Genomic DNA, 27,414 nt, shown 5'->3' with positions numbered 1-27,414 from the left:
GGCGGTGTGAAACACGCCATAGGCTTGAGCTGCTTAAGTTGATGGGTGGATGGGTGGGTGGGTGGTTGGTTGGTTGGTTGGTGAACACTTTACTTGGGGTGTATTATAATTACTGTACCTCATACATTTTCATGACCGAAAACCGAATTCTAACTGGTCCATAATCCCGGGACATACCGGTATTTCGTTTTACTGTTTTGGATTTCCTCAAAAACAAAAACAGTAAACGAACCATTAACCGTTTTGTCGTTTTACAGTTTTGTAAAACGGTCAAACGGTATTAAGTCACACACAAGAAATACTTTTTGTTGTTTTTAATTGTAGAAAGCGTTAAACGGTTAGTTGCTTTATTTTTAGAGTTTTGTTTTACAAAATCATGACAATGACAAAACGGTCAATAGTCTTGTCGACCATTTTTTGATTTTAGGTTCGGCAATTAAGCAATGCACCGGAATGTTAATTAATGCGTCCTTGGGATCGAGTCATTGCCTGGGCCCCGCTCCTTACATTTCGTTCTCACGACAAAATTTGCGAATTGGCTATTGAAGAGCCGCGTCGACTTGAACCCCAGTTTCCTTCAAAATGTCTGCAACTTCATCAAACGTTTTATTACCATCCTGTTTCCATTGTGAAAAGTAATGTCCTCCCTTGAAGTTTTCCAGCGCCATTTTGCTTGGAACTCTTTAAGCCCCACCACTTGACTGAATCGCATGAGAAGGGGGTCAGGGTCCGCGCCAGGAATCACATCACGCATTAATTATGCCGAGGTAACACTTCTTCGTGTAAAACATGGTCCCCCTCCACCCCCTTGCCCACCGCCACAAAATGCACCACGGACTGTTAACCATGACACTGGAATAAAAAAAAAAAGTCTGTATTCAATACTGACTGTTTTGCTGTTTTTCAAAGTTATTTGTGTAATCTGTAAAACAAAAATCATTGATCGTTATGCTATAATGAATTTTACTAAACTTATAAAACGGAGAAACCGTATTTATCTTAATACCGCTTGTCGTTTTATAACACTGTAAAACGACAAAACGGTCGATGATTCGTTTACTGTTTTTGTTTTTGAGGAAATCCAAAACGGTAAAACGAAATAACGGTATGTCCCGGGATTGTCCATTCACCATCACGTGCCAAATGCTATTTTTGCTGTTTACTAAGCGCGCGCGCGAGTTTTCCGCACAGGCTAAATACGCATGCGTAGTAGACTGACGCACGGGTTACCCATGCGACAGTCTACTACGCATGCGCTTTACGAAGCAATCGTGGAACGGTCGCACGGGTGAAGTACGCACGCGCTAACATCGCCCTGGCTAGCTAGCTACACACGTGTGTAGCTAGTGTGCTTACATGAAAAAAATGGTTGCACGCGTAAATGATAAATAAGCGTTTTCCCGAGCTCAATTTTGCCGAATTGGAGAATATTGTGGACAATAAAGATGCCTCTTGTACTAAACAAATAGTGCCCACAACAATTGTGTTTACAACCGTAATCACTGAATTGCAAACGAACTGAACTTTTCGGAGGTTGAGCAATGTTATTCTTCTGGTGAGCTGGACAAGATTTTCCGAAATTTTGTTTACCCGCCGCAGGTGCATATTGCAACGGGAAAATCCGGTAACTGAATAAAACAAATACGTGTTTTAACATGTTTTTTTTCGGGTGGATAGTCGATATTCGCTCCCCGAGGTTTAGGAAATACCGTAGTATACTGTTCCATGCCACGCGTTTATCACAGCTTTGCCAATGGGTCTTTCAGAACTATACACCCTATTACATTCTTAATAATTTACATTTAAGGCCGTGGACAAAATGCAACATCGGCACTTTTTTGAATTGGCCAGAACTCAATAAACGTTTGCTCGATTGGAAAGTTGTTTTCTCATTGTTGAAAAACTAATGAATTCTCCAAATGTGTATCGATATTTGTGATGTATTTTGTTAAAAGCTGTGAATAGGGGCTCTTTGATTGTTCAGTTTTTGGGGACAACCTGTATAAGGTGTTTAAATGATTTTTGTTGGATTATTTGCTGGAAGAGGACCACGTTTTAAGACTTTAAAGTGGCACGATTTGCTTCCAATGCTTGTTAAATTAAGAGTCGTATGGTGCATCCCTCTAATACAAACTAATAATCACTGATGAGTATAAAACGGCGGGCAAACAAAATTTCGGAAAATCTTGTCCAGCTCACCAGAAGAATAACATTGCTCAACCTCCGAAAACTCTTTTTCTTAACTACACGAAAACAAACTGTATGTCCACACTAGATAGGCTATGTAAGGTAGGCCATTGTGAATGCGTTTGTGACGTTGAAACCGTGCGTGTGTTTTCATATCTTTTGTTACTATCGGGTTTAATCGCATCGCAGACTGACTTACGATGCGACACCGAACGAAAATAACCACAACGTGTTTTAACAGAAAGTCACAATTACATAATATTGGATGGTACAAAGGGAATACAAGAATATGATTGCACGAGCTGTAACAATATTGCAAGAGTCGAAGACAAATTAAATGTTGTTATGCAGAGTGCAATATATTATTGTACCCCTGGAAAAAAAATCCTATATTTATTACTATTTATATCAGGCTTACTTGATCCAAATGAAACAAATCAGTCGTGCCGGTGTCGTGTTATAATCGCTGACTGCATCATTCAGTGCTTGCCAAGCCTTAACTCTACTTTTTGAAGTTGTCCTTCTTTAGTCTTGGTTACCCGTAACTCCGATTATCTGATCTTTACTTTCGACACTTGGATCTGGACGTTTATCTACATTCAGGTACCGCACGTTAAATAGAATAGGCTATTCATCATTCCCGTTCGTCCAGAATATGAGTGATCCCGGTTGACATGACACAGCAGAGATATTAGTCTACTTCTCATGCATTTCATTGTAACGAAGAGAAACATACGATGGGGAATCTACAGAACGGTTGAACTGTCGCGAGAAATCTAGGGCACAAGTACGTGACGTTACGGATAGGAATAGATGAGAGTTCATTTAGTCAGGTGGTATATGGTAGGAATCGTGACCGACTGTCCAAAGCACCAAACTTGGCAGATAGATTCTTATGTCCATAGAGAAGATATTTAAAAGGGGTGACACCTGAAATTCTTTTGGGAAGGGTGCCTAATTTACATAAATCGTTAATACCTGCCATGTCATAATTATATTTATTCACATATTTTGGGATACTTTTATTTATTTTTATTTTTTTTTGAAAAGTATATTTTGGGGATTCTACTTACACATCCTTACTTCAATACATTTTTTCTAAAGCATATCAGAGACCGGATGATTATTAGGACATAATAAAGATTTTAAAAATGGCTACCATTATACCCTAAAGTTGCGCACATTAACCTTTTCCTCAGATATCATCAAGTAGTCTCGCCAAACATCAGTACTGATGAACTTCAAACTCACAAGGTTTAAGTGCTGGCACTAAAAATACATGGGAAATCGTGTGAAATTTGATAACATCTTGATATTTATCCCAAAACTCAATGGGGGGAGGAACGAGGTGTCAGTAAAGTGGGCATCAAATTGGCGAAGGGTTGCCTAACGTGGGAGACTTGGGCAAGTTTGCAAGGAAATCCCCCAAATAAGAGATTATTGTTGCTTACAATAATTATGTCTACGTCAAAACGTTTTCTTACCAATAATTTTGGGAATTTCCTTGAACTTGTTCAAGTCTTTTACGTTAGGCAACCCTTCACCCACTTTTAAGCCCAATTTACGGAAACGTCGTTTTTCCCCGTGTTTGTTTTCTGGACTAAATATCACAATATAATCGTTGTTCACATGATTTTCCATAAAGTTTTAATAGGGTAACTGTGCCAGTTAGCAACTTGGTGAATTTGAAGCTCATCAATACTGAGGTTTGGCAAAACTATTTGATGATATTTGGAGACAAGGTAAATGCGCGCAGTTTTAGGGTACTGCAGTAACCATTTTGGATCGTTACTTTGTCCTCATAATTATTCAGTCAGCTATATGTTTTAGAAAACTTATTGAAGTAAGGATGTGAAAGTAGAATCACCAAAATATTTTTCAAAATATCAAAAAATCAAAAATAGGGCCTATACCCAAAAATGGGAACAAATTTTATTATTACACGACGGGCATTTACGATTTATGCAAATTAGGCACCCTTCCCCCCAAAAATAAGGTGTCACCCATTCCAAATATCTTCTCTAGGGCTATAAGAATCTATCTGCCAAATTTGGTGCTTTGGACCAGTCGGTCACGATCTTGTCAAAAATTGGGTCTAAGCAACCTGACTAATTGGAAGAAAAGTATTAAGACATGAATTTGGGGAGGAGTTGACTGATATTTGCAGAAAAATTGATGACTAGTTTCTAATAAACAAAACACTACAATTTAAAACACTTAAAACTTGTCTTAAAAAGTTTACATGGTTGAGGGTGAATAGTCGATATTAGCTCCCATCGGTATAGGAAGTTGACAAACTATTTCCGGATGCGTGGCATCCTGAAGAAGTTTATCAACTTCCAATACCTAGGGGAGCTAATTATTACGAGTCTTCTGATGAGGGACTCGAGTCAAGTCGAGTCGAATCAGTTATCCGGTGAGACTCGAGTAGAGCCAATTTAAATTGTGACTCGAGTCGGACTCGATCTCTCTGCCATATTGCAGTATATGCGGTAATACAGTGTTGAAAAGATTTTTTTTTCGGTGTTACAATCAACTTTAAATAAGGTAGGAAATTATTTTACTTTTATGCGTTTTATTTTCGTACGGAGCAAAAACAAGTGCTCAAAATCTACATAAAAGGTCCCCACATTGATTCTTAAGGAGGCGAGAACTAATCTAGCACGTGGGTGAATATACATGTAATTAGTAAAAATAATTATCCTTGAACACTAGCACAAGCGCCACACATAATGTCAAATGTAAACATGGTTATGCTTGGAGAACAGTTAAGTATTTTCCATTCAATGTTTCGCTCACGTCAACATAGACCCCTAAACCTAGTTAATAAAATAGACTGTTGATTGGCACGAGCGATTCATCTCAAGAAAGTGAAGAAATATTCTAGTACAACGAAATCTCACCTGAAGGGTCGCTTGACAGATCTGCTTCAATGTCCTATCCTACATGCCTTCCAGTACCTTTACACAACTTGGTCTGTGCAAGCCGATCCGAACTTGGCCATGAGATCTCTTCTCAGAACTGCTCCGTGAAAACTGCTGGGAAATAGACGACGGGCCGTTTTTATAGTCAGGCACTGCGGCCACCGATTTCGGTGCGTAATACACTGGCAAATCAAAAGACACATCTAAGAAATACAATCCGACAGGCCGACACACTGATTGGTGTATCGTGAACGCAGGAAGTCCAAACGCTATACACGTATCAGCCACTGCATCCACGGTCTGCCGTATGCAAACTGAATATCCTTCACACATTACAATCTCGTCTTTCATGGTTTGCCGATTCGCTATCAGCTATCATCTCCCCAGATAGGCAAGCAATCACCACCTTTAATATCAAGTAATCCCTGTACCAGTGTCACGGAGGAGACGCATGCATCTTCTTTAGAATTGCGACAGGAATGAGCGACAGATCTGTCTCTCCGTGTCCCCCCCCCCCCCCCGGCACAAATAAAATATCACATGAAAAAAGCTTGAACATGGTTGCGAAATTCTGCCTTTTATTGTGTATTGACGTAACTATCCCATTGTGGATCGATTTGTAAGGATTGCTCCATGTTTGTTCTGTTTTCCCTTCTCCATGGTTGAGTCGACGTGACACGTCCAATCTGACAACTAGTGGCAACCGCCCGATTAAATTTCGAAAAAATCTGGGACAGCAGTTAACGCTAAGAGACTCTCTTTTTTCACTGTTTAAATTCGTTTCTTTCCTTTTTAAATTAACATTACACCAATCCACAAAGTGAAATGGAATGAAGAGCATACGGCGTCAATTTAAGCAAAGATAATGAAAGCAAAATGCGGCCTACTTACGAAAGCCCTGTAGTGCCATCAAGTATATATTTTGTCCAAGTTCGTTTTTATGAGTTATATATTTCGCCAAGTTCGTTTTTATGAGTTATATATTTCGCCAAGTTCGTTTTTATGAGTTATATATTTCGCCAAGTTCGTTTTTATGAGTTATATATTTCGCCAAGTTCGTTTTTATGAGTTATATATTTCGCCAAGTTCGTTTTTATGAGATACATTTTGGCCAAGTTCGTTTTTATGAGTTATATATTTCGCCAAGTTCGTTTTTATGAGTTATATATTTCGCCAAGTTCGTTTTTATGAGTTATATATTTCGCCAAGTTCGTTTTTATGAGTTATATATTTCGCCAAGTTCGTTTTTATGAGATACATTTTGGCCAAGTTCGTTTTTATGAGTTATATATTTCGCCAAGTTCGTTTTTATGAGTTATATATTTCGCCAAGTTCGTTTTTATGAGTTATATATTTCGCCAAGTTCGTTTTTATGAGTTATATATTTCGCCAAGTTCGTTTTTATGAGATACATTTTGGCCAAGTTCGTTTTTATAAGTTATATATTTCGCCAAGTTCGTTTTTATGAGTTATATATTTCGCCAAGTTCGTTTTTATGAGTTATATATTTCGCCAAGTTCGTTTTTATGAGATACATTTTGGCCAAGTTCGTTTTTATGAGTTATATATTTCGCCAAGGTCGTTTTTATGAGTTATATATTTCGCCAAGTTCGTTTTTATGAGTTATATATTTCGCCAAGTTCGTTTTTATGAGTTATATATTTCGCCAAGTTCGTTTTTATGAGTTATATATTTCGCCAAGTTCGTTTTTATGAGTTATATATTTCGGCCAAGTTCGTTTTTATGAGTTATATATTTCGCCAAGTTCGTTTTTATGAGTTATATATTTCGCCAAGTTCGTTTTTATGAGATACATTTTGGCCAAGTTCGTTTTTATGAGTTATATATTTCGCCAAGTTCGTTTTTATGAGTTATATATTTCGCAAAGTTCGTTTTTATGAGTTATATATTTCGCCAAGTTCGTTTTTATGAGATACATTTTGGCCAAGTTCGTTTTCATGAGTTATATATTTCGCCAAGTTCGTTTTTATGAGTTATATATTTCGCCAAGTTCGTTTTTATGAGTTATATATTTCGCCAAGTTCGTTTTTATGAGTTATATATTTCGCCAAGTTCGTTTTTATGAGTTATATATTTCGCCAAGTTCGTTTTTATGAGTTATATATTTCGCCCAGTTCGTTTTTATGAGATACATTTTGTCCAAGTTCGTTTTTATGAGTTATATTTTACGGAGTTACGGAGTTTTATGAAGTTACGGAGCCCCTAAAGTGACATCCAAAATTATTTTTTTATCTCGTGCGCACGACATAGTATCTCGTGCGCACGAGATAATTATCACGTGCACACATATATCTCGTGCGCACGACATATGTCTCGTGCGCACGACATATATCTCGTGCGCACGAGATAATAATAAGTATTAACGGAGCTTGCTGCATGTGCAGCGGACGAGTTTGTGTGTAACGAAAGCAGCGTGTCAGTTACGGAGCCCCTAAAGGGACATCCAAAATTATTTTTTACCTCGTGCGCACGACATAATATCTCATGCGCACGACATAATACCTCGTGCGCACGATTTAATATCTCGTGCGCACGAGACATATGTCGTGCGCACGAGACATATGTCGTGCGCCCTACATAATATCTCGTGCGCACGACATAATTATCTCGTGCGCACGACATAATTATCTCGTGCGCACGACATATATCTCGTGCACACGACATAATTATCTCATGCGCACGAGAAATTTGTCGTGCTCATAAAAATATCTCATAAAAATGAACTTCGAGAAAATGTATCTCATAAAAACGAACTTCGTCAAAATGTATCTCATAAAAACGAACTTCGTCAAAATGTATCTCATAAAAACGAACTTCGTCAAAATGTATCTCATAAAAACGAACTTAGGGAAATATATAACTCATAAAAACGAACTTGGCGAAATATATAACTCATAAAAACGAACTTGGCGAAATATATAACTCATAAAAACGAACTTGGCGAAATATATAACTCATAAAAACGAATTTGGCCAAAATGTATCTCATAAAAACGAACTTGGCGAAATATATAACTCATAAAAACGAACGTGGCGAAATATATCTCATAAAAACGAACTTCGAGAAACTGTATCTCATAAAAACGAACTTCGTCAAAATATATCTCATAAAAACGAACTTCGAGAAAATGTATCTCATAAAAACGAACTTCGTCAAAATGTATCTCATAAAAACGAACTTCGTCAAAATGTATCTCATAAAAACGAACTTCGTCAAAATGTATCTCATAAAAACGAACTTAGGGAAATATATAACTCATAAAAACGAACTTGGCGAAATATATAACTCATAAAAACGAACTTGGCGAAATATATAACTCATAAAAACGAACTTGGCCAAAATGTATCTCATAAAAACGAACTTGGCGAAATATATAACTCATAAAAACGAATTTAGGGAAATATATAACTCATAAAAACGAACTTGGCGAAATATATAACTCATAAAAACGAACTTGGCAACTTGGCGAAATATATAACTCATAAAAACGAACTTGGCGAAATATATAACTCATAAAAACGAACTTGGCGAAATATATAACTCATAAAAACGAACTTTGCGAAATATATAACTCATAAAAACGAACTTTGCGAAATATATAACTCATAAAAACGAACTTGGACAAAATATATACTTGATGGCACTACAGGGCTTTCGTACCTACTCATACTACTCTTGTTTAATTATTTTAAACACATTGAAGATGCATCGTCCGTCCTCTTCAACATATTCGATTTTTTCTTAATTGACGCTTTATAAAATTTAATTTATCTTAACACAATACGTGTTCTAAAATGTTTGTTGCTTTTTGCGCGTGTACATTATCCACACCCGATCAGGTGACGAACACCCGACCCGACTATTCACCACTAAACATTCTAGGCTTTTAAGATTATGCATGTATAAATAAATTGACCATGAAACCAAGTCTTCAATTTTAGGCATTTGGACAGAGGTAGCCTAATTGCCTCTGTGCGGATATTTGCCTGGCCTGCAAAAAAAAATGTGCTTAAAAGCTTAACGAGTAAACACAATTCTAAACACTTTTTGTATTAACTATAACCTCATTCTAAAAAAGTGTAGCATGTAAACATGTTTACAAACTGATAGCAAGAAAGTGTTAAGAGGCAATCAGGCTACCTTTGTCCCAATGCCTTTGTCCCGAAAACTTGGTCCCATGGTCATTTCTTGGAGATTTACTCATTACTCTGTGAAAAATTATCAGATTTTGACGTTTGATGTTTCATTGTAAAGTGGAAAGGTGTATCTTTCAAACCATACCTATGTAATGGGTAGTATGTGTAAAAACTAGCAAATGCTGAGAAGTTTAAACAAAAAGGAAAAGCATTTACTTTGGAGTATAAGCATTGAGGAAAAGCAAATGCTTGATTCCAAAAAGTTTTCCTTTACTGTTCAGTTTACTAGACAACAGGTAGCAAATGATTGTCAACAATAGGGTCTCTTTTGTGTGTACGAACTGCCACACACAAGTAGGGTTTACAGGTAGGGTAATTGAGTCCAGTTTAAGGTGATGCATACTGAACATGTACATGTAGTAGTACCTTTGATTCTCAAATCCTTCAAAAACGATGACACTTTTTTAGCCAGCTGCAGAATACAGAAAGTATACTTTCATCATTCATGAAAATTGTGAAGGTCCACGGTGTCCTGTAGACGTCAAAATTGCATTAAAAAAATCATAAAATCGTGTTAAAGTGGGTAAAATCAAACCAAAATTCAATACACACAGAGTTTTGTTTATTGAAATATCAAAAAATAAGATTTGTGACCTAATGAACTGAAAACTGATTTCATTTCGTTCAGTCCCTAGGGTGCCGTTGGATACAATTTCTCCTTAATCATTCTATACCGCACTGAATTTTTCGCCAACGCTTCTCATGTCGTGAACAAAATGCGAATTATAGTTTCTCCCAGGAATGAATTTAATAATAAAAACATTTCAATTTCGCATAAATGTTACACAAAATACAGTGTATGGTTGTAGTTAAATAATAACCCTAACAGTCCTGAATCCCCCCATTAACACAAAACGTCAAGCCTAACTCCCTAGGGGGTGTGCAAAATCATATGATTTTGCACACCCCCTAGGGAGTTAAGGTTGACGTTTTGTGTTAATTTTTGCGCGATTAATATCAATAAATGCAGGAGTTTGTGCGCAGAAGTTTTCTGTATTTGCTTTATATTTTTATGGTTGCCCCAACCGAGCCTTGAAAAATGACTATAAAACTTGAATTCTGAAGCATTTACTCCTTTTTGTTAATACGAAATGAAGTAACACTTCTTATCTAGCATAAGCTAACAAGTAAAAAAGTAAATACTTTTAGCTTTCAGCAAATGCTTTCCAGTAAAAGCATTTGCTTCATTTGCATTCATACAAATGCAAGTAAATGTGTAAAAATAGGTAATAAGAGCAAATGCTAGTTTCTATGTTGGTTACACATTCTACGTCTGGCATTCCATAAGCCTATTTTGTTTGCATTCTGTTGTTTGAGACACACTGTACATGCCGTTTCATGTTATTGTGGACTATTCGGAATTATTAGGTCGACAAGTGCAACAAGAAAATGTGTCCGAAACACCTGCCTATGAACCAATTTACACCCGAGATTACGCCTAATTTGTAAGGTTCTCTGTATTTAGTGCACGCGTATTATCTAATAAAATATCCATATAAAAATAACACTGTCATTTGAATGTCAACAAAAATTGTATGATTTTTCAATTGCCGTGGAGGATCAGCGATTATTTCCCTGAAAACTGGCAGCGGAAGCTAGATTGAAGGTTTATACAGCTGTCGGGTCCCATCCAACCGACTGAAATTGGTGCGCGTATAAACGGAAAATGATTCGATTTTCGGAAATTTAATTTAAGGCATGAATGCATCCGGGGGACGCGGATGCAGAGGAGAAAGTCTAACAAATTAACCTGTTTTGTTGGACTCGCTGTACATTATAACTATCGTCAAAATACTGAGCACGAATACACGGGCGGAACTAAGCATTTTTGCAGGAGGATTCACCCCCCCCCCCCCCCCCCCCCTGCCCGCGCCCCCGCGGATCCGCGCCTAGAATACTGGCGGACCTTTGTTTGCGGAGTCTGTATCGAGTTCATAATTCTAAAAATACTTATCTTCGAGTCTTACTGATAGTAACTATCAGGTGCTCCCATAATCCATGCACTAACGTAAACAAAATATTGGCGTATGCTTGTAATAACACGAACATTTGCAATGACAAAACAATTTGAACCTAATCATTTTTTATAAACCTTACATGGTATAGGAATTAAAAGTGACAATCCTTGTGACAAGTGACAGTGCTGTCAATTTGAAGTCAAAGACGGAAGATGGTCATTTCTTTAGACGTGTCTTTGGAGTTTCATGTGGAAGTTTGTTGAGACTGGATCCCGTCCCACTCCCTCCATTATTAACCTGACTTTTTAAACGTAGGGGGCGCGACACAGTCAGGTGGATGTTCGAGCACCGCTACGTGAGATCAAATTCAGGTAATAGTCAACATCTAAATTTGAAAAAAAACATAGATCTCCATAGTTTTTCAAAAAGTGTTTTAGCAATGGAGCTACAATATCTACGGGTTAGTTCTCTTCTAAAGTAGGTTTTTCTTGCGATTTTTTTACTTTTGACATTTTTCAGCCATTCAGTTTGGCATGATTTTTGCATCTTTTTTGTTAACCTGTATATTATTTTTTAACTTTGTTTACTGTTCTTTGTCGTTTTGTTTTTGTAAGATTGTTTTATTCATCGCTGATTCACCCATCGATCTTTTGATGTACAGGACATCGAGGCATGCATGTTTGGTAACGGTTGTACCATCGAGAGAAATTATCTTCGTAAATTTCTCAAATGTTTTCTTGGGCCACTTCCATCAGATGATCACATCTCCACTCCTGAAGGGTAATTCCTGCTTATGTCTGAAGACTTTGTTAAAGATGTGTGCATCCACGGAATAAAGACGTCTGATATGATATACCGGTACGCGACAATCTATGACATAATTTTATGGGAATACGGACATGCAGGAAGTCTTAAAAGATGCTTGACAAAATGTCAAATATGTTTGCCCATTAATAAAAACGAGTGCCCTATCAACCCCTTACTGCTTTTTCAGACGAAATTGAATGAACAATAAGAGACTTTTAATTTGAGTGAAGCGAACAGACGATAGAATGCTCGTATAGTGAAATTGAACTATACATTTTGATTTGTCGTAGCCGATCTGCGTGATCTTTCAATTGCAATCTAAATTGAATGAGCCAGGCGTTAAATTAAATTAAAACTAGATGACATTGACCAGAAAAACCTGTATAATTTTAGAGCTGATACTACTGATATGAGGTCACGTTTTCTGCAAAAGATCATACAAATAATGAATGTTTACGAGTGCAGTGGTACGAATATTTTCAGGAGGTGACAAAAGGCATGTTCCATTCCAAGAGGCGAAAATGGAACTTTCCATCTATCACCGTATGAAATTATTCCTTCAAGTTCACGAATGTGAAGCATTCACTATTTGTTTATACAACGCCTGAATAAATCCTCGGAATCTGACTGGTAACATGTAAACGTTTATGAATGTACAGCATCAGCCATCGGAGCCATCGAAGCTGTGTCGCAGCGCAGCAAATCGACAATGCAATGGAAGGTCTACTTTCCGTGGAATGAACTTCTATCTTTGCAGTGTCGCCGCGACATGCGTTGTATTGGCTGCGACATGTGTTGACTAATTCAATGCACGTGATCAACATGCATTAACACATAAGACGTAACAAACACATAAGACGTAACAAACACATGAGACGTTGAGCGCCTCTAGTCTCTGATGTCTGTTTCATTTACTGCTCTCGATTTCAACGAAGACAACCAGTAAACGCAAGAACGACTCTAGACACTAGCAGGGCGGGCGCCCTTCTATTTATTTTATGGACTTTATATAAATCCACTGCCTCGTTTCGTAATAGTTCTACATGTTACAACATAGAACAATTGTGACACACACGAACAGCTGCCTAGCTCGTTTAGGCTTGCACTCGGCAAATTCAGAGACATTACACCCGTAAATATTCCTCAGGAGACAGGGCCTATCCATCCCTATCTAGACCAGTGGACGTTTTCATAAACATGACGTCGCCAGACCAACATATTTGGATCCTATCCATAGAATCTCGATATTAAGCTTTAATAGCCCAATTATAAACTATGGTGGCTTTAAAGGGACATCGCACATATATATTGACGCCAATATTGACGCCAATATTCACAACATGGCCCCCATGTCGCAAATATTGACGCCAATATTGACGCCAATATTCACGACATGGAGCCAAGTCGCAAATATTGACGCCAATATTGACGCCAATATTCACGACATGGACCCAAGTCGCAAATATTGACGCCAATATTGACGCCAATATTCACGACATGAACCCAAGTCGCAAATATTGACGCCAATATTGACGCCAATATTTACGACATGGTCTCCAAGTCGCAAATATTGACGCCAATATTCACGCCAATATTCACGACATGGTCTCCAAGTCGAAAATATTGACGCCAATATTGACGCCAATCTTCACGACCTGAACCCAAGTCGCAAATATTGACGCCAATATTGACGCCAATATTCACGACATGGCCCAAGTCGCAAACCCACTCAGGCGTGAATTCTTTTCACAGCAACTTGGGGTGTCCGTTACCCACACAGTCTGGCACCCAGACACACCTATCTCTGGCTGAACGTTCGTCGTGAGGCGCAGGCGCGAGCCATGGATGTACATGTACATTGGACGCAAGGTGACCGTTTTAGCCGATTTTCGGCTAAGTTTGACAGAATTTTTGTAAAAAAACGAGAGTTTGACAGAAAATATGACAGAATGGATTTTTTTGGGGGGCAGATTTCTGGCACTGGCAATTCTGCAAAAATGGTGGTCAATTTGATTTGATGAGAACAGCAAATTTGAACAAAAAATTAACAGCAAATTTGAACAGCAAATTTGAACAAAAAATGGTACATATGTTTAAAAACAGCTTCAATCCTTTCAAACAAACCCTGGCATAATGGGACAGGTTGGCTGGTCTAGGCACATACTTTTCGAAAAGTTGCGCTTTTTATTTTTGGGACTCGATCGAGTCTTATTAGCCTTCGCTCGAGTCGAGTCGAGTCTTCTGATGAGGGACTCGAGTCGAGTCGAGTCATTTGCTTGCAGTGAGTCGAGTCGAGTCATTTGCTCACAGTGACTCGAGTCGAGTCGAGTCATTTACCTTTAGGGACTTGAGTCGAGTAACCAAAAATTGTGACTCGAGTCGGACTCGAGTCGAGTAACCAAAAATTGTGACTCGAGTCGAGTAACCAAAAATTGTGACTCGAGTCGGACTCGAGTCGAGTCATTGACTCGAGTCATTACAACGTTGTAATGACTCGAGTCAATGACTCGACTCGAGTCCGACTCGAGTCACAATTTTTGGTGATTCAACTCGACTCGAGTTCCTAAGGGTAAATGACTCGACTTGACTCGAGTCACTGCGAGCAAATGACTCGAGACGACTCGAGTCCCTCATCAGAAGACTCGACTCGACTCAAGTGAAGGCTAATAAGACTCGATCGAGTCCCAAAAATAAAAAGTGCAACTTTGCGAAAAGTATTTGCAATGACGGTGCAAAATTTATGCTCACTTTACTTTGCGAATAGCAGTCATGTACAAATATACGAGTGTCACAGACTCCAACCTAATTTGGTTCTAGAATGCACAAAATACCATCCGGGAACCAGATTTTTAAACACATTTTCTAATTCGCTGTTTCATCGTTGGTTTTGGGCGATTTCTTATAAAGCTTTTGGATTGGAACGCTCGCTAAAGTTAATGGCCTCCTTTTATAAATTTTGGTATACATAGTGTTCAAATAATCGTCACTCGGACTGACTCGAGCTAAATATTTGACTCGACTCGACTCGACCTTTTGACCTAATGACTCGACTCGATTCGAGTCACTTCTTTAAAATGACTCGACTCGATTCGAGTCACTTCTTTAAAAGGACTCGACTTGACTCGACTCACAAAAATCAGTGACTCGTTACAGCTCTAGGTCTAGGTGCTGAAGTTCACTGGAGACGTCGTCGTGGCCGGATCCACGTACGTTTTGCCTGAAATTTACGGGATAATTTCATAACATCTTTATGTGACTATAGATTGTTTATAATGTGAGTTGAACCTTAATTAAGGCAATACTACCAATCTACATGTGATTTTAAGTGTTTATAGTGTATTTCGAGTAATTCTGGGGAATTTGGCAGATTTTTGATAAATCTGACAGATTTTTATGTGCATTTAGCACAATTTGGCTCTGACCTTACGGTCACACTGAATGGACGTCCGTGTCCTTGCAGCGAAGGAAGTTCGCGCTAACACAAACACAATATTAAAACGTGTGTGCTGTAGAGTAGGGTGCGCCAGACAAGTTGCTTGAATCGCTACCTAGGTTGCTAAAAAAAAAAGAATATTCACGCCTGAGTGGGTTTGCGACTTAGGCCATGTTGTGAATATTGGCGTCAATATTAGCGTCAATATTTGCGCCATGGAGACCATGTCGTGAATATTGGCGTCAATATTGGCGTCAATATTTGCGACATGGAGGCTATGTCGTGAATATTGGCGTCAATATTGGCGTCAATATTTGCGACTTGGAGACCATGTTGTGAATATTGGCGTCAATATTGGCGTCAATATTTGCGACTTGGGTTCATGTCGTGAATATTGGCGTCAATATTGGCGTCAATATTTGCGACTGGGGTCCATGTCGTGAATATTGGCGTCAATATTGGCGCAAATATTTGCGACTTGGAGACCATGTCTTGAATATTGGCGTCAATATTGGCGTCAATATATATGTGCGATGTCCCTTTAAAGCCACCATAATAAACCCATTATGATCCATTTTCAATTTCATCTTATAGGATCAAGAGAAAGGCAAACTGTGTGGTGGCGAACGTCGAAACATGTCAACACATGATTGTATGAAAGTCGCTTTTAAACTAATGCTTTATCTTTGTTGTACTTTACCTATACAGCTTCTGTAAGCATGTACGAGAAAAAAAATAACTGGATAAACAAAGTATAAATCTTGCGCTTAATTTGATAGAACCTGCATACTACCCATAACATATTAGAATCGCTAAATCAACATAGGTACCAGAGAAAACCTGCCAAGAGTTTGCTTCCTTGCACTGCACAAACAGCGGGTGGGAGTGTAGACAACGTGAAATTCTGTGGAACGCAGCGCAGTGTACATGTAAATCATCGTCTCGCACCAGTGTAAAGTATACTATTTATATTAGCATAAACTTATGTCATCTCGGTGGACCCTCAGGGAAATTAAAAGTAAAGGCAATTATACCTTGATCTAAAACTGACTGACAAACGTAAACAATGGCTCGCTGCAGTTTATTGATTCGATGAATCAGTGTGTTTGATGAGTGTTTCAAAGAAAGCTTACAAGTAAATTATGTTTAAATATAGGATATAACGTTGGAATTCCTCTGGTGATTTTTTGACACTTTTCTCTTTAGTATAAGGGCATTATTAAAAGCTACATGATAGTCATTGTCATGGGCGTCGCCAAGATTTTGTTCCAGAGGGGGGTAAAGCACATCACCCCCCCCCCCCGAAATCCCTTTACTTTTCAAGCATATCCTCGATTTCTCATTTTTCGAGGGTGAGCAGGGACATATTTCCCCCCCAAATCCATTAAATTAACAGCAGTATGACCTTGCGCCTTTTTTCTTTCTTTTTTGAGTGGTCGGGCACAACCCGACCACTGTCTAGAATTGTTTTCATAAATCTTCTTTGTTTGGTTCTTTCTTTGAGTACAACCCGACCACTCTCTGTTATTGTTCTGATATTCTGATAAATCTTTATTTTTTCCCGGACAATACTTCTCCGCAGCTTTTCTTCTAAAGGGTTCATGGTATGAACTTGTAACTTTCAATATATATCGACCCTTATCCACAGTGGTGCATATTACTCTGACGTCATGATGACGTCATCGGGTGTCAAATTACAAGCGATTTAAGGGCAAATTTTGACAAAGTAGTTTGCGCTATATCTTTTGAACTGAATAGAGTATCGTGTTCATTTTTCCGTGAGGTTGTACACTATGCCGTGAGAAACATTTATTGACCCCGGACACAAAACCGCTTGACCTTCACTTCCGGTGTTACCGGAAGTGCAATAAAATCCGAATATTATAACTCAAAAGCAGAAGCATTTAACTACACCGTTTAAAGATACATTTCTGTAACAAAATAGTTGATTGTACTGGAAGGGATTTAATTTCCTGATCCTTTGTTCTATATAAACGTATATTCTGAACTTTTCTGGGCAGTGTATAATGAACAGGCTGTCCGCCCGAACACTCTGCGTTTGTAACTCAACAAACGCGAATCTCTAGTTTAAATTTAATTCTATCATTTGATCCCTGTCATATCTTCGTAGTACAAATAATGATATCCATTACAATGTTAACCTTTGGATCTGTAATGTTGTGACGTCATATAACCGTAAGTTAGGTGTTATTAATACATACAATTATATTTCCCATATTTCCATACGTTATTTTAACTTCACAATGAAAATGTATCCTCTCCGAACTTTATCAGTATTCACTTACCGTTTTTGACTAATGACGTCGGCAAACCAGAAATATTACCATTAATCGCTGAACAATTTTTGTCGTGTACGTGAACTCGCTTGACCTTTACTTCCGGGTCTACCGGAAGGTCAAAGTTAGGTGAATTCAAAATGAAGACGTTAGCCTGACATCAAAACAAAGCAACATTTCTTCCGAACGGTTCACGGTATGATCACAAAACCTAGTGTGAACTTGTACCATGTTACGAAGATGTTATACATTTTGTTACGTCATCATGACGTCATCAGGTATCAAATTACAAACGATTTAAGGGCAAATTTTGACAAAATAGTTTGCGTTATATCTTTTGAACTAAATAGAGTATCGTGTTCGTTTTTTCGTGAGGTTGTAGACTATGCCGTGAGAAACATTTCGTGTTCCCGGACGCAAAACCGCTTGACCTTTACTTCCGGTGTTACCGGAAGTTCCATAAAAACTGAATATAACTCAAAAGCGGAAGCATTTTACTACAGACATATATATTATGAAAGTGTTTAATGAGGAATGCAAGACGAAAAAAACAGTGTGATGACGTCAACATCCGAAAGGGCACCCCCTATCGGCACATACAATATTGTTTGCTTTCTTTAATTTTCAAACCATTCGTCCAAATTTTACCAAATCGCCCCTTGATATTCTCTGATTAACCACAGATAACTTGGCAAGGTTTCAAATTCATGACGTCATCAGACCGGGAGTTACTTTAAGGAGAATTTGAAAAGGATCATAGTTTCAATTTCATTCTATCATTTGATCCCTGTCATGTCTTCGAAGTCCAAATCATGATATCCATTACAGTGTTCACCTTTGGATCTCTACTGCTGTGACGTCATCAAACCGGAAGTTATGCGTTATTAATATGTCATCAAACCGGAAGTTAGGTGTTATTAATACAAACAATTATATTTCCCATAATTTCATACGTTATTTTAACTTAACAATGAAAAATTATCCTCTCCGAACTGTATCAGTATTCACTAACCGTTTTTGACTGATGACGTCATCAAACCAGAAATAACTTTTTTGTGCACATAGAATGTTTACTGAAGTTTATTACACCGTTAAAGATACCTTTTTGAAACATTGATTGTGCTTGAAGGGATTGAATTTCGTGATCCTTTTTTCTACATAAACATATATTCCTAACTTAACTGGGCAGTGTATAATGAAAATGCTGTCCGCCCGACCACTCTGCGTTTGTAACTCACCAAACGCGAAACTCTAGTCTTTCTTTCTTTCTTTCTTTCTTTCTTTTTTTCCGGACAATACTTCTCCGCGGGTTTTCTCTTAAACGGTATATGGTATGAACTTGTAACATTCAATATATATCGACCCTCATCCGAAGTGGTGCATATTACTCTGACGTCATGATTACGTTATCAGGTGTCAAATTACAAGTGATTTTATCTGAAAAAGTGACCAATTACTTTCACCTATAACTTTTGAACTAAACATTCAATGATGTTTGTATTCTGTAAATCAGATAGACCATTAAACGCTTAACAGTTTTTGTCGTGTACGTGAACTCGCTTGACCTTTACTTCCGGGTCTACCGGAAGGTCAAAGTTAGGTGAATTCAAAATGAAAACGTTAGCCTGAAATCAAAACAAAGCAGCATTTCTTCCGAACGGTTCACGGTATGATCACAAAACCTTGTGTGAACTTGTACCATGTTACGAAGATGTTATAAATTTTGTTACGTCATCACGACGTCATCAGGTATCAAATTACAAGCGATTTAAGGGCAAATTTTGACAAAATAGTTTGCGCTATCTCTTTTGAACTAAATAGAGTATCGTGTTCGTTTTTTCGTGAGGTTCTAGACTATGCCGTGAGAAACATTTCGTGTTCCCGGACGCAAAACCGCTTGACCTTTACTTCCGCTGTTACCGGAAGTGCAATAAAAACTGAATATAACTCAAAAGCGAAAGCATTTTACTACAGACATATATATTATGAAAGTGTTTAGTGAGGAATGCAAGACGCAAAAAACAGTGTGATGACGTCATCATCCGAAAGGGCGCCCCCTATCGGCACATAAAATAGACTTTCCCTTCTTTAATTGTAAAATCATCCGTCCAAATTTTATGAAATCGCCCCTTGACATTCTCTGATTAACCACAGATAACTTGGCAAGGTTTCAAATTCATGACGTCATCAGACCGGAAGTTCCTTTAAGGAGAATTTGAAAAAGATCATAGTTTTAATTTAATTCTATCATTAGATCCCTGTCATATCTTCGAAGTCCAAATAATGATTTCCATTACAATGTTCACCTTTGGATCTCTAATGCTGTGACGTCATCAAACCGGAAGTTAGGTGTTATCAATACGTCATCAAACCGGAAGTTAGGTGTTATTAATACAAACAATTATATTTCCCATATTTTCATACGTTATTTTAACTTTACAAAAAACTTGATCAGTATTCACAAACCATTTTTGACTGATGACGTCATCAAACCAGAAATAACTTTTTGTGCACATAAAATGTTTACTGAAATTTAATACACCGTTAAAGATACCTTTTTGAAACGTTGATTGTACTTGAAGGGATTTAATTTCCTGATCCTTTTTTCTACATAAACATATATTCTTAACTTAACTGGGCAGTGTATAATGAAAAGGCTGTCCGCCCGACCACACTGCGTTTGTAACTAAACAAACGCGAAACTGTAGTTCTTTCTTTTCTTTTCTTTTCCGGACAATAGTACTCCGCGGGTTTTCTCCTAGACGGTGTATGGTATGAACTTGTAACGTTCAATGTATATCGACCCTCATCCTGAGTGGTGCATATTACTCTGACGTTACTATGACGTCATCGAGCGTCAAATTACAAGCGATTTTTTGTCAAAATATGACAATTTTCCGTCAATTATAACTCATGAACAAAACGAACAATCACTTTTATACTTTGTGATCTAATGGACAATACCTCGATAAACATTTTTGATTTTGAAAACAAAGTCGTTTGACCTTTTTTTCCGGAATTACCGAAAGGTCAAAGTTAGGTGAATTCAAAATGAAGACGTTATAGCCTGAAATCAAAACAAAGCAAAATTTCTTCCGAACGCTTTGCGGTGTGATCATAAAACCTAGTGTGAACTTGTACCATGTTATGAAGATGTACATTTTGTTACATCATCTTGACGTCATCATGTATCAAATTACAATCGATTTAAGGGCAAATTTGACAAAATAGTTTGCGCTATCTCTTTTGAACTAAATAATGTATCGTGTTCGTTTTTCGTGAGGTTGTAGACTATGCCGTGAAAAACATTTTTTGTTCCCAGATACAAAACCGCTTGACCTTTACTTCCGGTGTTACCGGAAGTGCAATAAAAACTGAATATGATAACTCAAAAGTGGAAGCATTTTACTACAACATATAAATTATGAAAGTGTTAAGTTAGGAATGCCAGACACAAAAAAAACAGTATGATGATGTCATCATCCGAAAGGGCGCCCCCTAGCGGCACATAAAATATTGTTTGCCTTCTTTATTTTTGTAAATCATCCGTTCAAATTTTATCAAATTACCTCTTGATATTCTCTATCAAACACAAATACCTTGGCAAGGTTTCAAATTCATGACGTCATCAGACTGGCAGTTACTTGAAGGAGAATTTGAAAACGATCATAATTTTAATTTTAATTGTATCTTTTGATTCGTGTCGTATAGCCCAAATAAGATATCCCTTACAATGTTCACCTTTTGCTCCCAAATACTGTGACGTCATCAAACCGCATGTTAGGTGTTGTGAATACATACAATTATATTGTCTATATTTTCATACGTTATTGAACTTCACAACGAACATTTATCCACTCCGAACAAAATCAGTATTCACTTCCGACGTTTTTGACTTATGACGTCATCAAGCCAGAAATAACTTGTAGGTGTACATAGAATGTTTACAGAAATTTATCACACCGTTACAGATGCATTTCTTTAAACAAAATATTGGATTGTACTGGAAAGGATTTAAGTTTGTGATCCGTTGTTCTTACATAAATATATTCATAACTCAACTCGGCAGTGTTTAATGAACAAATTGCCTGCCCGACCACTCCGCGTTTGTAACAACAAACGCGAACCTCTAGTTTCTCTTGTTTGTTCTTTTACAGTGGAGGGGGACAAGCGCCCCCCCCCCCCTTAACCCCCCCCCCCCCCCCCCGCGACGCCCATAGTCATTGTTGCTGTCTCACATGTTAGGAACTTAGGGTTTTAATGAAAGTTATTGATGAATTCCACATATTTGTAAGGCTTGTTATGAAGCATCTCTTCATCTGCACAATTGTTTTCTTCCCTGATTCATTAGTAACTTTAATGCATGGATTTGTAACCACTCGTCTGGATTATTCTTATAGTTTATTAGAATGGGTTAAAGACTTAAATATATAGCAAAATAAGTGTATAAATGCAGCAGCCAGACTTGTCTCTTAGACACCTAAATTTGATTACAAAACACCTGTATACTTCATGAACTACACTGATCACCTATTGTCTTTCGGATTAAATTCAAAATAATTGAATTAACTTTTAATATACTTCACGGGTTATCTCCAATGTAGGCCTACGTGGAGGATCTTATAAATGTAAATAAAGTGTCTCGTTATAGTCTTAATTCCTCTCCCAACTGTCTTTTCTTAGAACACCAAGGCTAGAATGCTAACTACACTCGGTACACGGTACGGCCCTTTTCCACTGCATGCCCGACACTGTGAAACTCACTTCTAAGTCTTTAGAGACAAGAACACAGTCTCACTGTTTTTTTAATGTATGTTGAAGACATAAAATAAACTGTATTTTGATGTCACTGTTTTAGCCTTGTATTGGTGTATTGTAACGGAAAGTGTAGTGACTTATAGAAAGTCTAGTGCTAATAGTCTGGTGGGATTTCTGGGAAAAAAAGGATCTACAAATTATAAGAATCAAAGGGGCATCTAGGGGTAAAAGTTGGGAAGTAGGCTTTTCGGCATAATTCCGGTATGCTGAATCCGACAAAACCAATTCCCAAACGAAATTTTGAGTTTTGACAGTCTGATTTGCATAAATCATTAATACCTGCCCTGTAATATATTTACCTTATGGATTCTACTTGTTAAAAATAATGTTAACAATTTGTACAATGTATATAGCTTTTGTTAAATATTTACGAGATCATGTACTTGTATTTGTATAATATTAGTCCACATTCACGCGACTTATGCGATTATTACTACATGGACTCAAAAATGTCGAAAATTTCACAGATGACATTCTTATGACACAGAGACTTGGGAAAAACATAATACAGATACTAAAAGAACTGCTACTTCGACTCCGTAAGGCACGCTTACCGCGAAACCTAGCAAATGTGTCATCGGCATGGAAGGAGTCGGATTTCTAGGTCATGTTGACAAGTTCAACTTGCACCGCAGAAAGAAAAGGTAGACAAGATTCAATCCGCCGCACTACCTGAAACTGAGAAACAACTTTGATCCTTCCGAGTCTTAGCGGATATTACATACGGTTCATCCCAAATTACGCTGCAAATGCCGCCCCGCTTACGGATAAGACGAGGAACATCCAGCCAAATCGAATCGAATGGACACAAAGTGCACAACAGGCATTTAGCATGCTGAAAGCTACAATGTCTAATCTACCCATTCTACCAACTGCGAACAGTCATTCGTACTTAGAACAGATGCAACTGAGGTCGGCATTGGTGCCGTTTTGATGCAAGAACGGCTCACGCATTCACCATAGCGTACGCAAGCAGAAAACTACAAAGCGCGAGAAGTGTCTTGCAGTAATATTTGGGTTCAGAAATTTAAGCCATGCTTATACGGGAAGCCATTTGTACGAGAAACCGACCATCAACCGCTCATCTATCTGAATAAGTCGAAAGTCTCGAACGCGCGTATTATGAGATAGGCACTTGCACTTCAGCCGTACAGAGTCCAACTTCGCGTAATTAAGGGATCCGATAACGTAGGGGCAGACTTTCTGATCAGGAACATGTAAATATTGTACATATGACGTGATTTGGAGATAAATGTAATACATTTACTTCAAAGAGGACACCCCCACGAAGAAATGGTTTGATTCCCGCGCCGACGCACATAAGCCAATGAAACGCACTCGAGTTCCCGCTTAGACTCACCTCAGCCACTGGTGTTCTTTGCGACAGGAAACAGGCGTTTTGCCCGGCGATCGTGCGACGCGCATTTCCGTTGCCTAGGAATTACATAACTCCACCGGTCATGGTTATTGTTCAACATTGTTTGTGTTTTTGTTGTTGTTTGGTCCAGTATTGTTCTGTTGGGTTTTTTTGCACGTGAGTGAAAATATGTTGTGAGGTAGAGAGAGTTAAGGTGTGGCAGCACGATTTTTGATAGTCAGAGATGTAGCATCAGTGGCGTAGCCACCGGGGGGGGGGGGGGGGGGGGGGGGGGGGGGGGGGGGGGCGACCGCCCCCCATGAAACTTTGTCGCCCCCCCCCCCAGTCCCCCCCCCCCCCCCCCCCACTGAGATTTTGAGTTTCTAAAAAAATTATCATTGATCTAAATCTAAATAGTCGCGAATGATCCACATGATGACCACTGAGAAACGACCCTTCGACCGGCGACCGCGGACCAGTAAGCTGACAACCGGCGTGACATAGCGCATAATGATATCTAAAATGCGTATTAACACCCACTGCACTGCTCGCTCACACCACGGAACACGTATTATAGACAGGTGGTCCGTGGGTCGCACAGTTTCAGTCAGCGATATCACGCGAATCGGCAACGTACAAACTTTTTCCTCCATTCATATAAGCTAAATAATAATAATAGACCAATTTAAATTCCTTGAAATGCAGTGGCGTAGCCACAGGGGGAGCGTGGGGGGCGACAGCCCCCCCCCCATGAAACCTTGTGCCCCCCCCCCCAGTCCCCCCCCCCGCCCCCCCCCCAGTCGCCCCCCCCCCCCCCCCCCCCCCTGAGATTTTGAGTTTCTAAAAAAAAGTATCATTGATCTACATGACGCCATGGGCGTCAATCCTGGGGGGACAGGGGGACTGGTCCCCCCCCCCCCCCCCCCCCACTTTTTGAAGGGTGGGGGACACAATATCAAATGTCCTCCCCCACCAGATTTTTGAACTCGTGTCTCATTTACAGGGCCCTATTATGTACTACAGTGTATCTTTAGCTTAGAAAATATTGGTTGAAGTGGTCAGAAATTGCCTCAGATAGCACCACAGAGCATTTAGAATCCAAAATTTTTCGGGGCCCTTAAGCGGGCCCCGAACCCCACGCCTATAGCTCAGAATTCTGGTAGCTGATTCAATGACTCCAACCTCGAAAACAATGCTCACAATATTTTCTTATGCCTTTAGCTGAGAAAACCTCGAAAATTATGTTTAAATTATTATCTTTTGTGCTAAGATAATTATTGGTTAAAGTGGTAAGAAATTGCCTCAGATCACACCACAGAGCATCGAGAATCCAATTTTTTCGGGGCCCTTAAGCGGGCCCCGAACCCCACGCCTATAGCTCAGAATACCGATAGCTGATTCAATGACTCCAACCTCGAAAACGATGTTCAAATAATTATCTTTTGCTAAGAAAATATTAGTTAAAGCATGGAGGAAAGTGGTAAGAAATTGCTTCAGATCACACCACAGAACATCTAGAATCCAATTTTTTTCGGGGCCCCGAACCCCCACGCCGTAAGGGCTTCGCGCTCGCATCAGTTCTGATCAAGGTATTTCCCCCCCCCCACTTTTGAGAAGCGATTGACGCCCCTACATGACGCCCCCCCCATGAAATGTTCCAGCCCCCCCCCTCCAGCGCCCCCCCCCCTCCAGCGCCCCCCCCCCTCCAGCGCCCCCCCCCCCCCCCCCCCGAAAAAATTCCTGGCTACGCCACTGTGTAGCATCAAGAGTGTGAGCTGAGTGAATTAGTGTAATGATTGATCGGTACCAACTTGCCTGAGATCCGGCAGCAGGTGACGATCGGCCGGTGAAATCCAGTGCCGGTACGATCAGATCGACCAATCAGAGCCAATCGATCCTCAACAACCGGTCCCGATTATTGCAACACTCGGCCAGGACACACCTTTCCAAGATCTTTTCCCAGTGAACATAACCGTAAGTTGGCAGTATTTGTTGTTAAAATATGTTTAAATCCTGAAGATGATTTGTGCTTGACTTAGTAATAATTTAATTACAGTAGTGAATTCTGATCATGAGATTCTGCCGATTGTGATTTGTTAGAAAAATAATTGATTATTGTATTAATGAATTCTGATCTTGAGACTATATCTTATCGTATTTAAAGCAGAAATTTGTTGCAGTTTATGTAAATTATTTACGTGGAAGAAGATTGTCGTTGTGAAACCAGAATCAGAGATTTCCAGTTGTTCAGCTGCTGTTTGTAATCATTTCAATCGATGATACTGTTTTGTCTTAATAATGGGTTAAGTGTCATTATGCTTGTACATGTACATGTTGGAACATTTATTCATAAATACCTCAGACAGTTTAGCCATTCCTATTGGTCGAGAGCCCGTCACGTGGCCGGTATTAAACGGATGATAAAGACATGGCTAGCTGGTCTTAAACACTTTTCCAGTGTCACAATAAAATGGGACTCCTAAAAATCCAGTGCCTCTTATCGTTTCATTGGTTGAACGTTCACAATCCTCACGTAGGCATGCGCAACACTACCAGGGAGTTAGAATTTTATAGTTCTAAATTCAAAACGCAACGCGCCAGGTGCGTTCTGCGCGACATCGCATAGAACATGATACGCGCGCGTCAATCTCCATAAAAGGGTTGTTTTCATCTTACTCGCCAGCTGAACACTCCATTATTTTGCAGGAGGGATGATTCAAAAAGCATAAAGTGAATTTGTTGAACAAAATCGGGATGTTTTGAACGAATTATATGATTTTTTTTTACCGAAAAGGTATTTATGAATGGGAATAAATATGTACTCCGTCGGTATTTATCACTCTGTTTAATACCACTTAGAGTCTGGGTGCTGATAATTACCCTCGCCTCCGGCTCGGGTAATTATCAGCACCCAGACTCTAAGTGGTATTAAACAGAGTGATAAAAACCTCCGGAGCACACATTTATTCCCTTAATATAAGTGGGGCCCCTACTCGACAAGCTTTGCTTTTTGGGGACCCCCATCCACATTTATCTTAATTAATGTTCATATTATACTGATGCACAAAGTTATGTGGAAAATAAAGAAATTGATAGATTGATTGATTGATTGTATTTTGTTAGTTTGGCCTCAGAACTCGCATGGATTTGGTTAATTATCATGTTATAGATGGCCGTACCCTTGGGTTAGAGTTTCCCCTCCCGATTCCGCACTGAGGTAATCGTCAGAGCCAGTCCAGCAGTCCATTAGGCCTACCTCCTTGAGAGACGACTACCACAGGCCCTTTGTTACTTGCTGTGACGAACACTACCACAGGCTTGTCGGGACTCATCCATTTAAATGAGGGAGTAACCAACACAATTATTTATAGATAGCCCGAACTTATTCCGTACCTGCATTAATTCGTTTTCAGACT

The sequence above is a fragment of the Patiria miniata genome, unplaced genomic scaffold (genome assembly GCF_015706575.1).
Source record: "Patiria miniata isolate m_02_andy unplaced genomic scaffold, ASM1570657v1 HiC_scaffold_20, whole genome shotgun sequence".
In the NCBI taxonomy this organism is placed as follows: Eukaryota; Metazoa; Echinodermata; class Asteroidea; order Valvatida; family Asterinidae; genus Patiria; species Patiria miniata.
The sequence above is the reverse complement of the archived record's forward strand: the minus strand, read 5'-3'. Positions refer to the sequence as shown.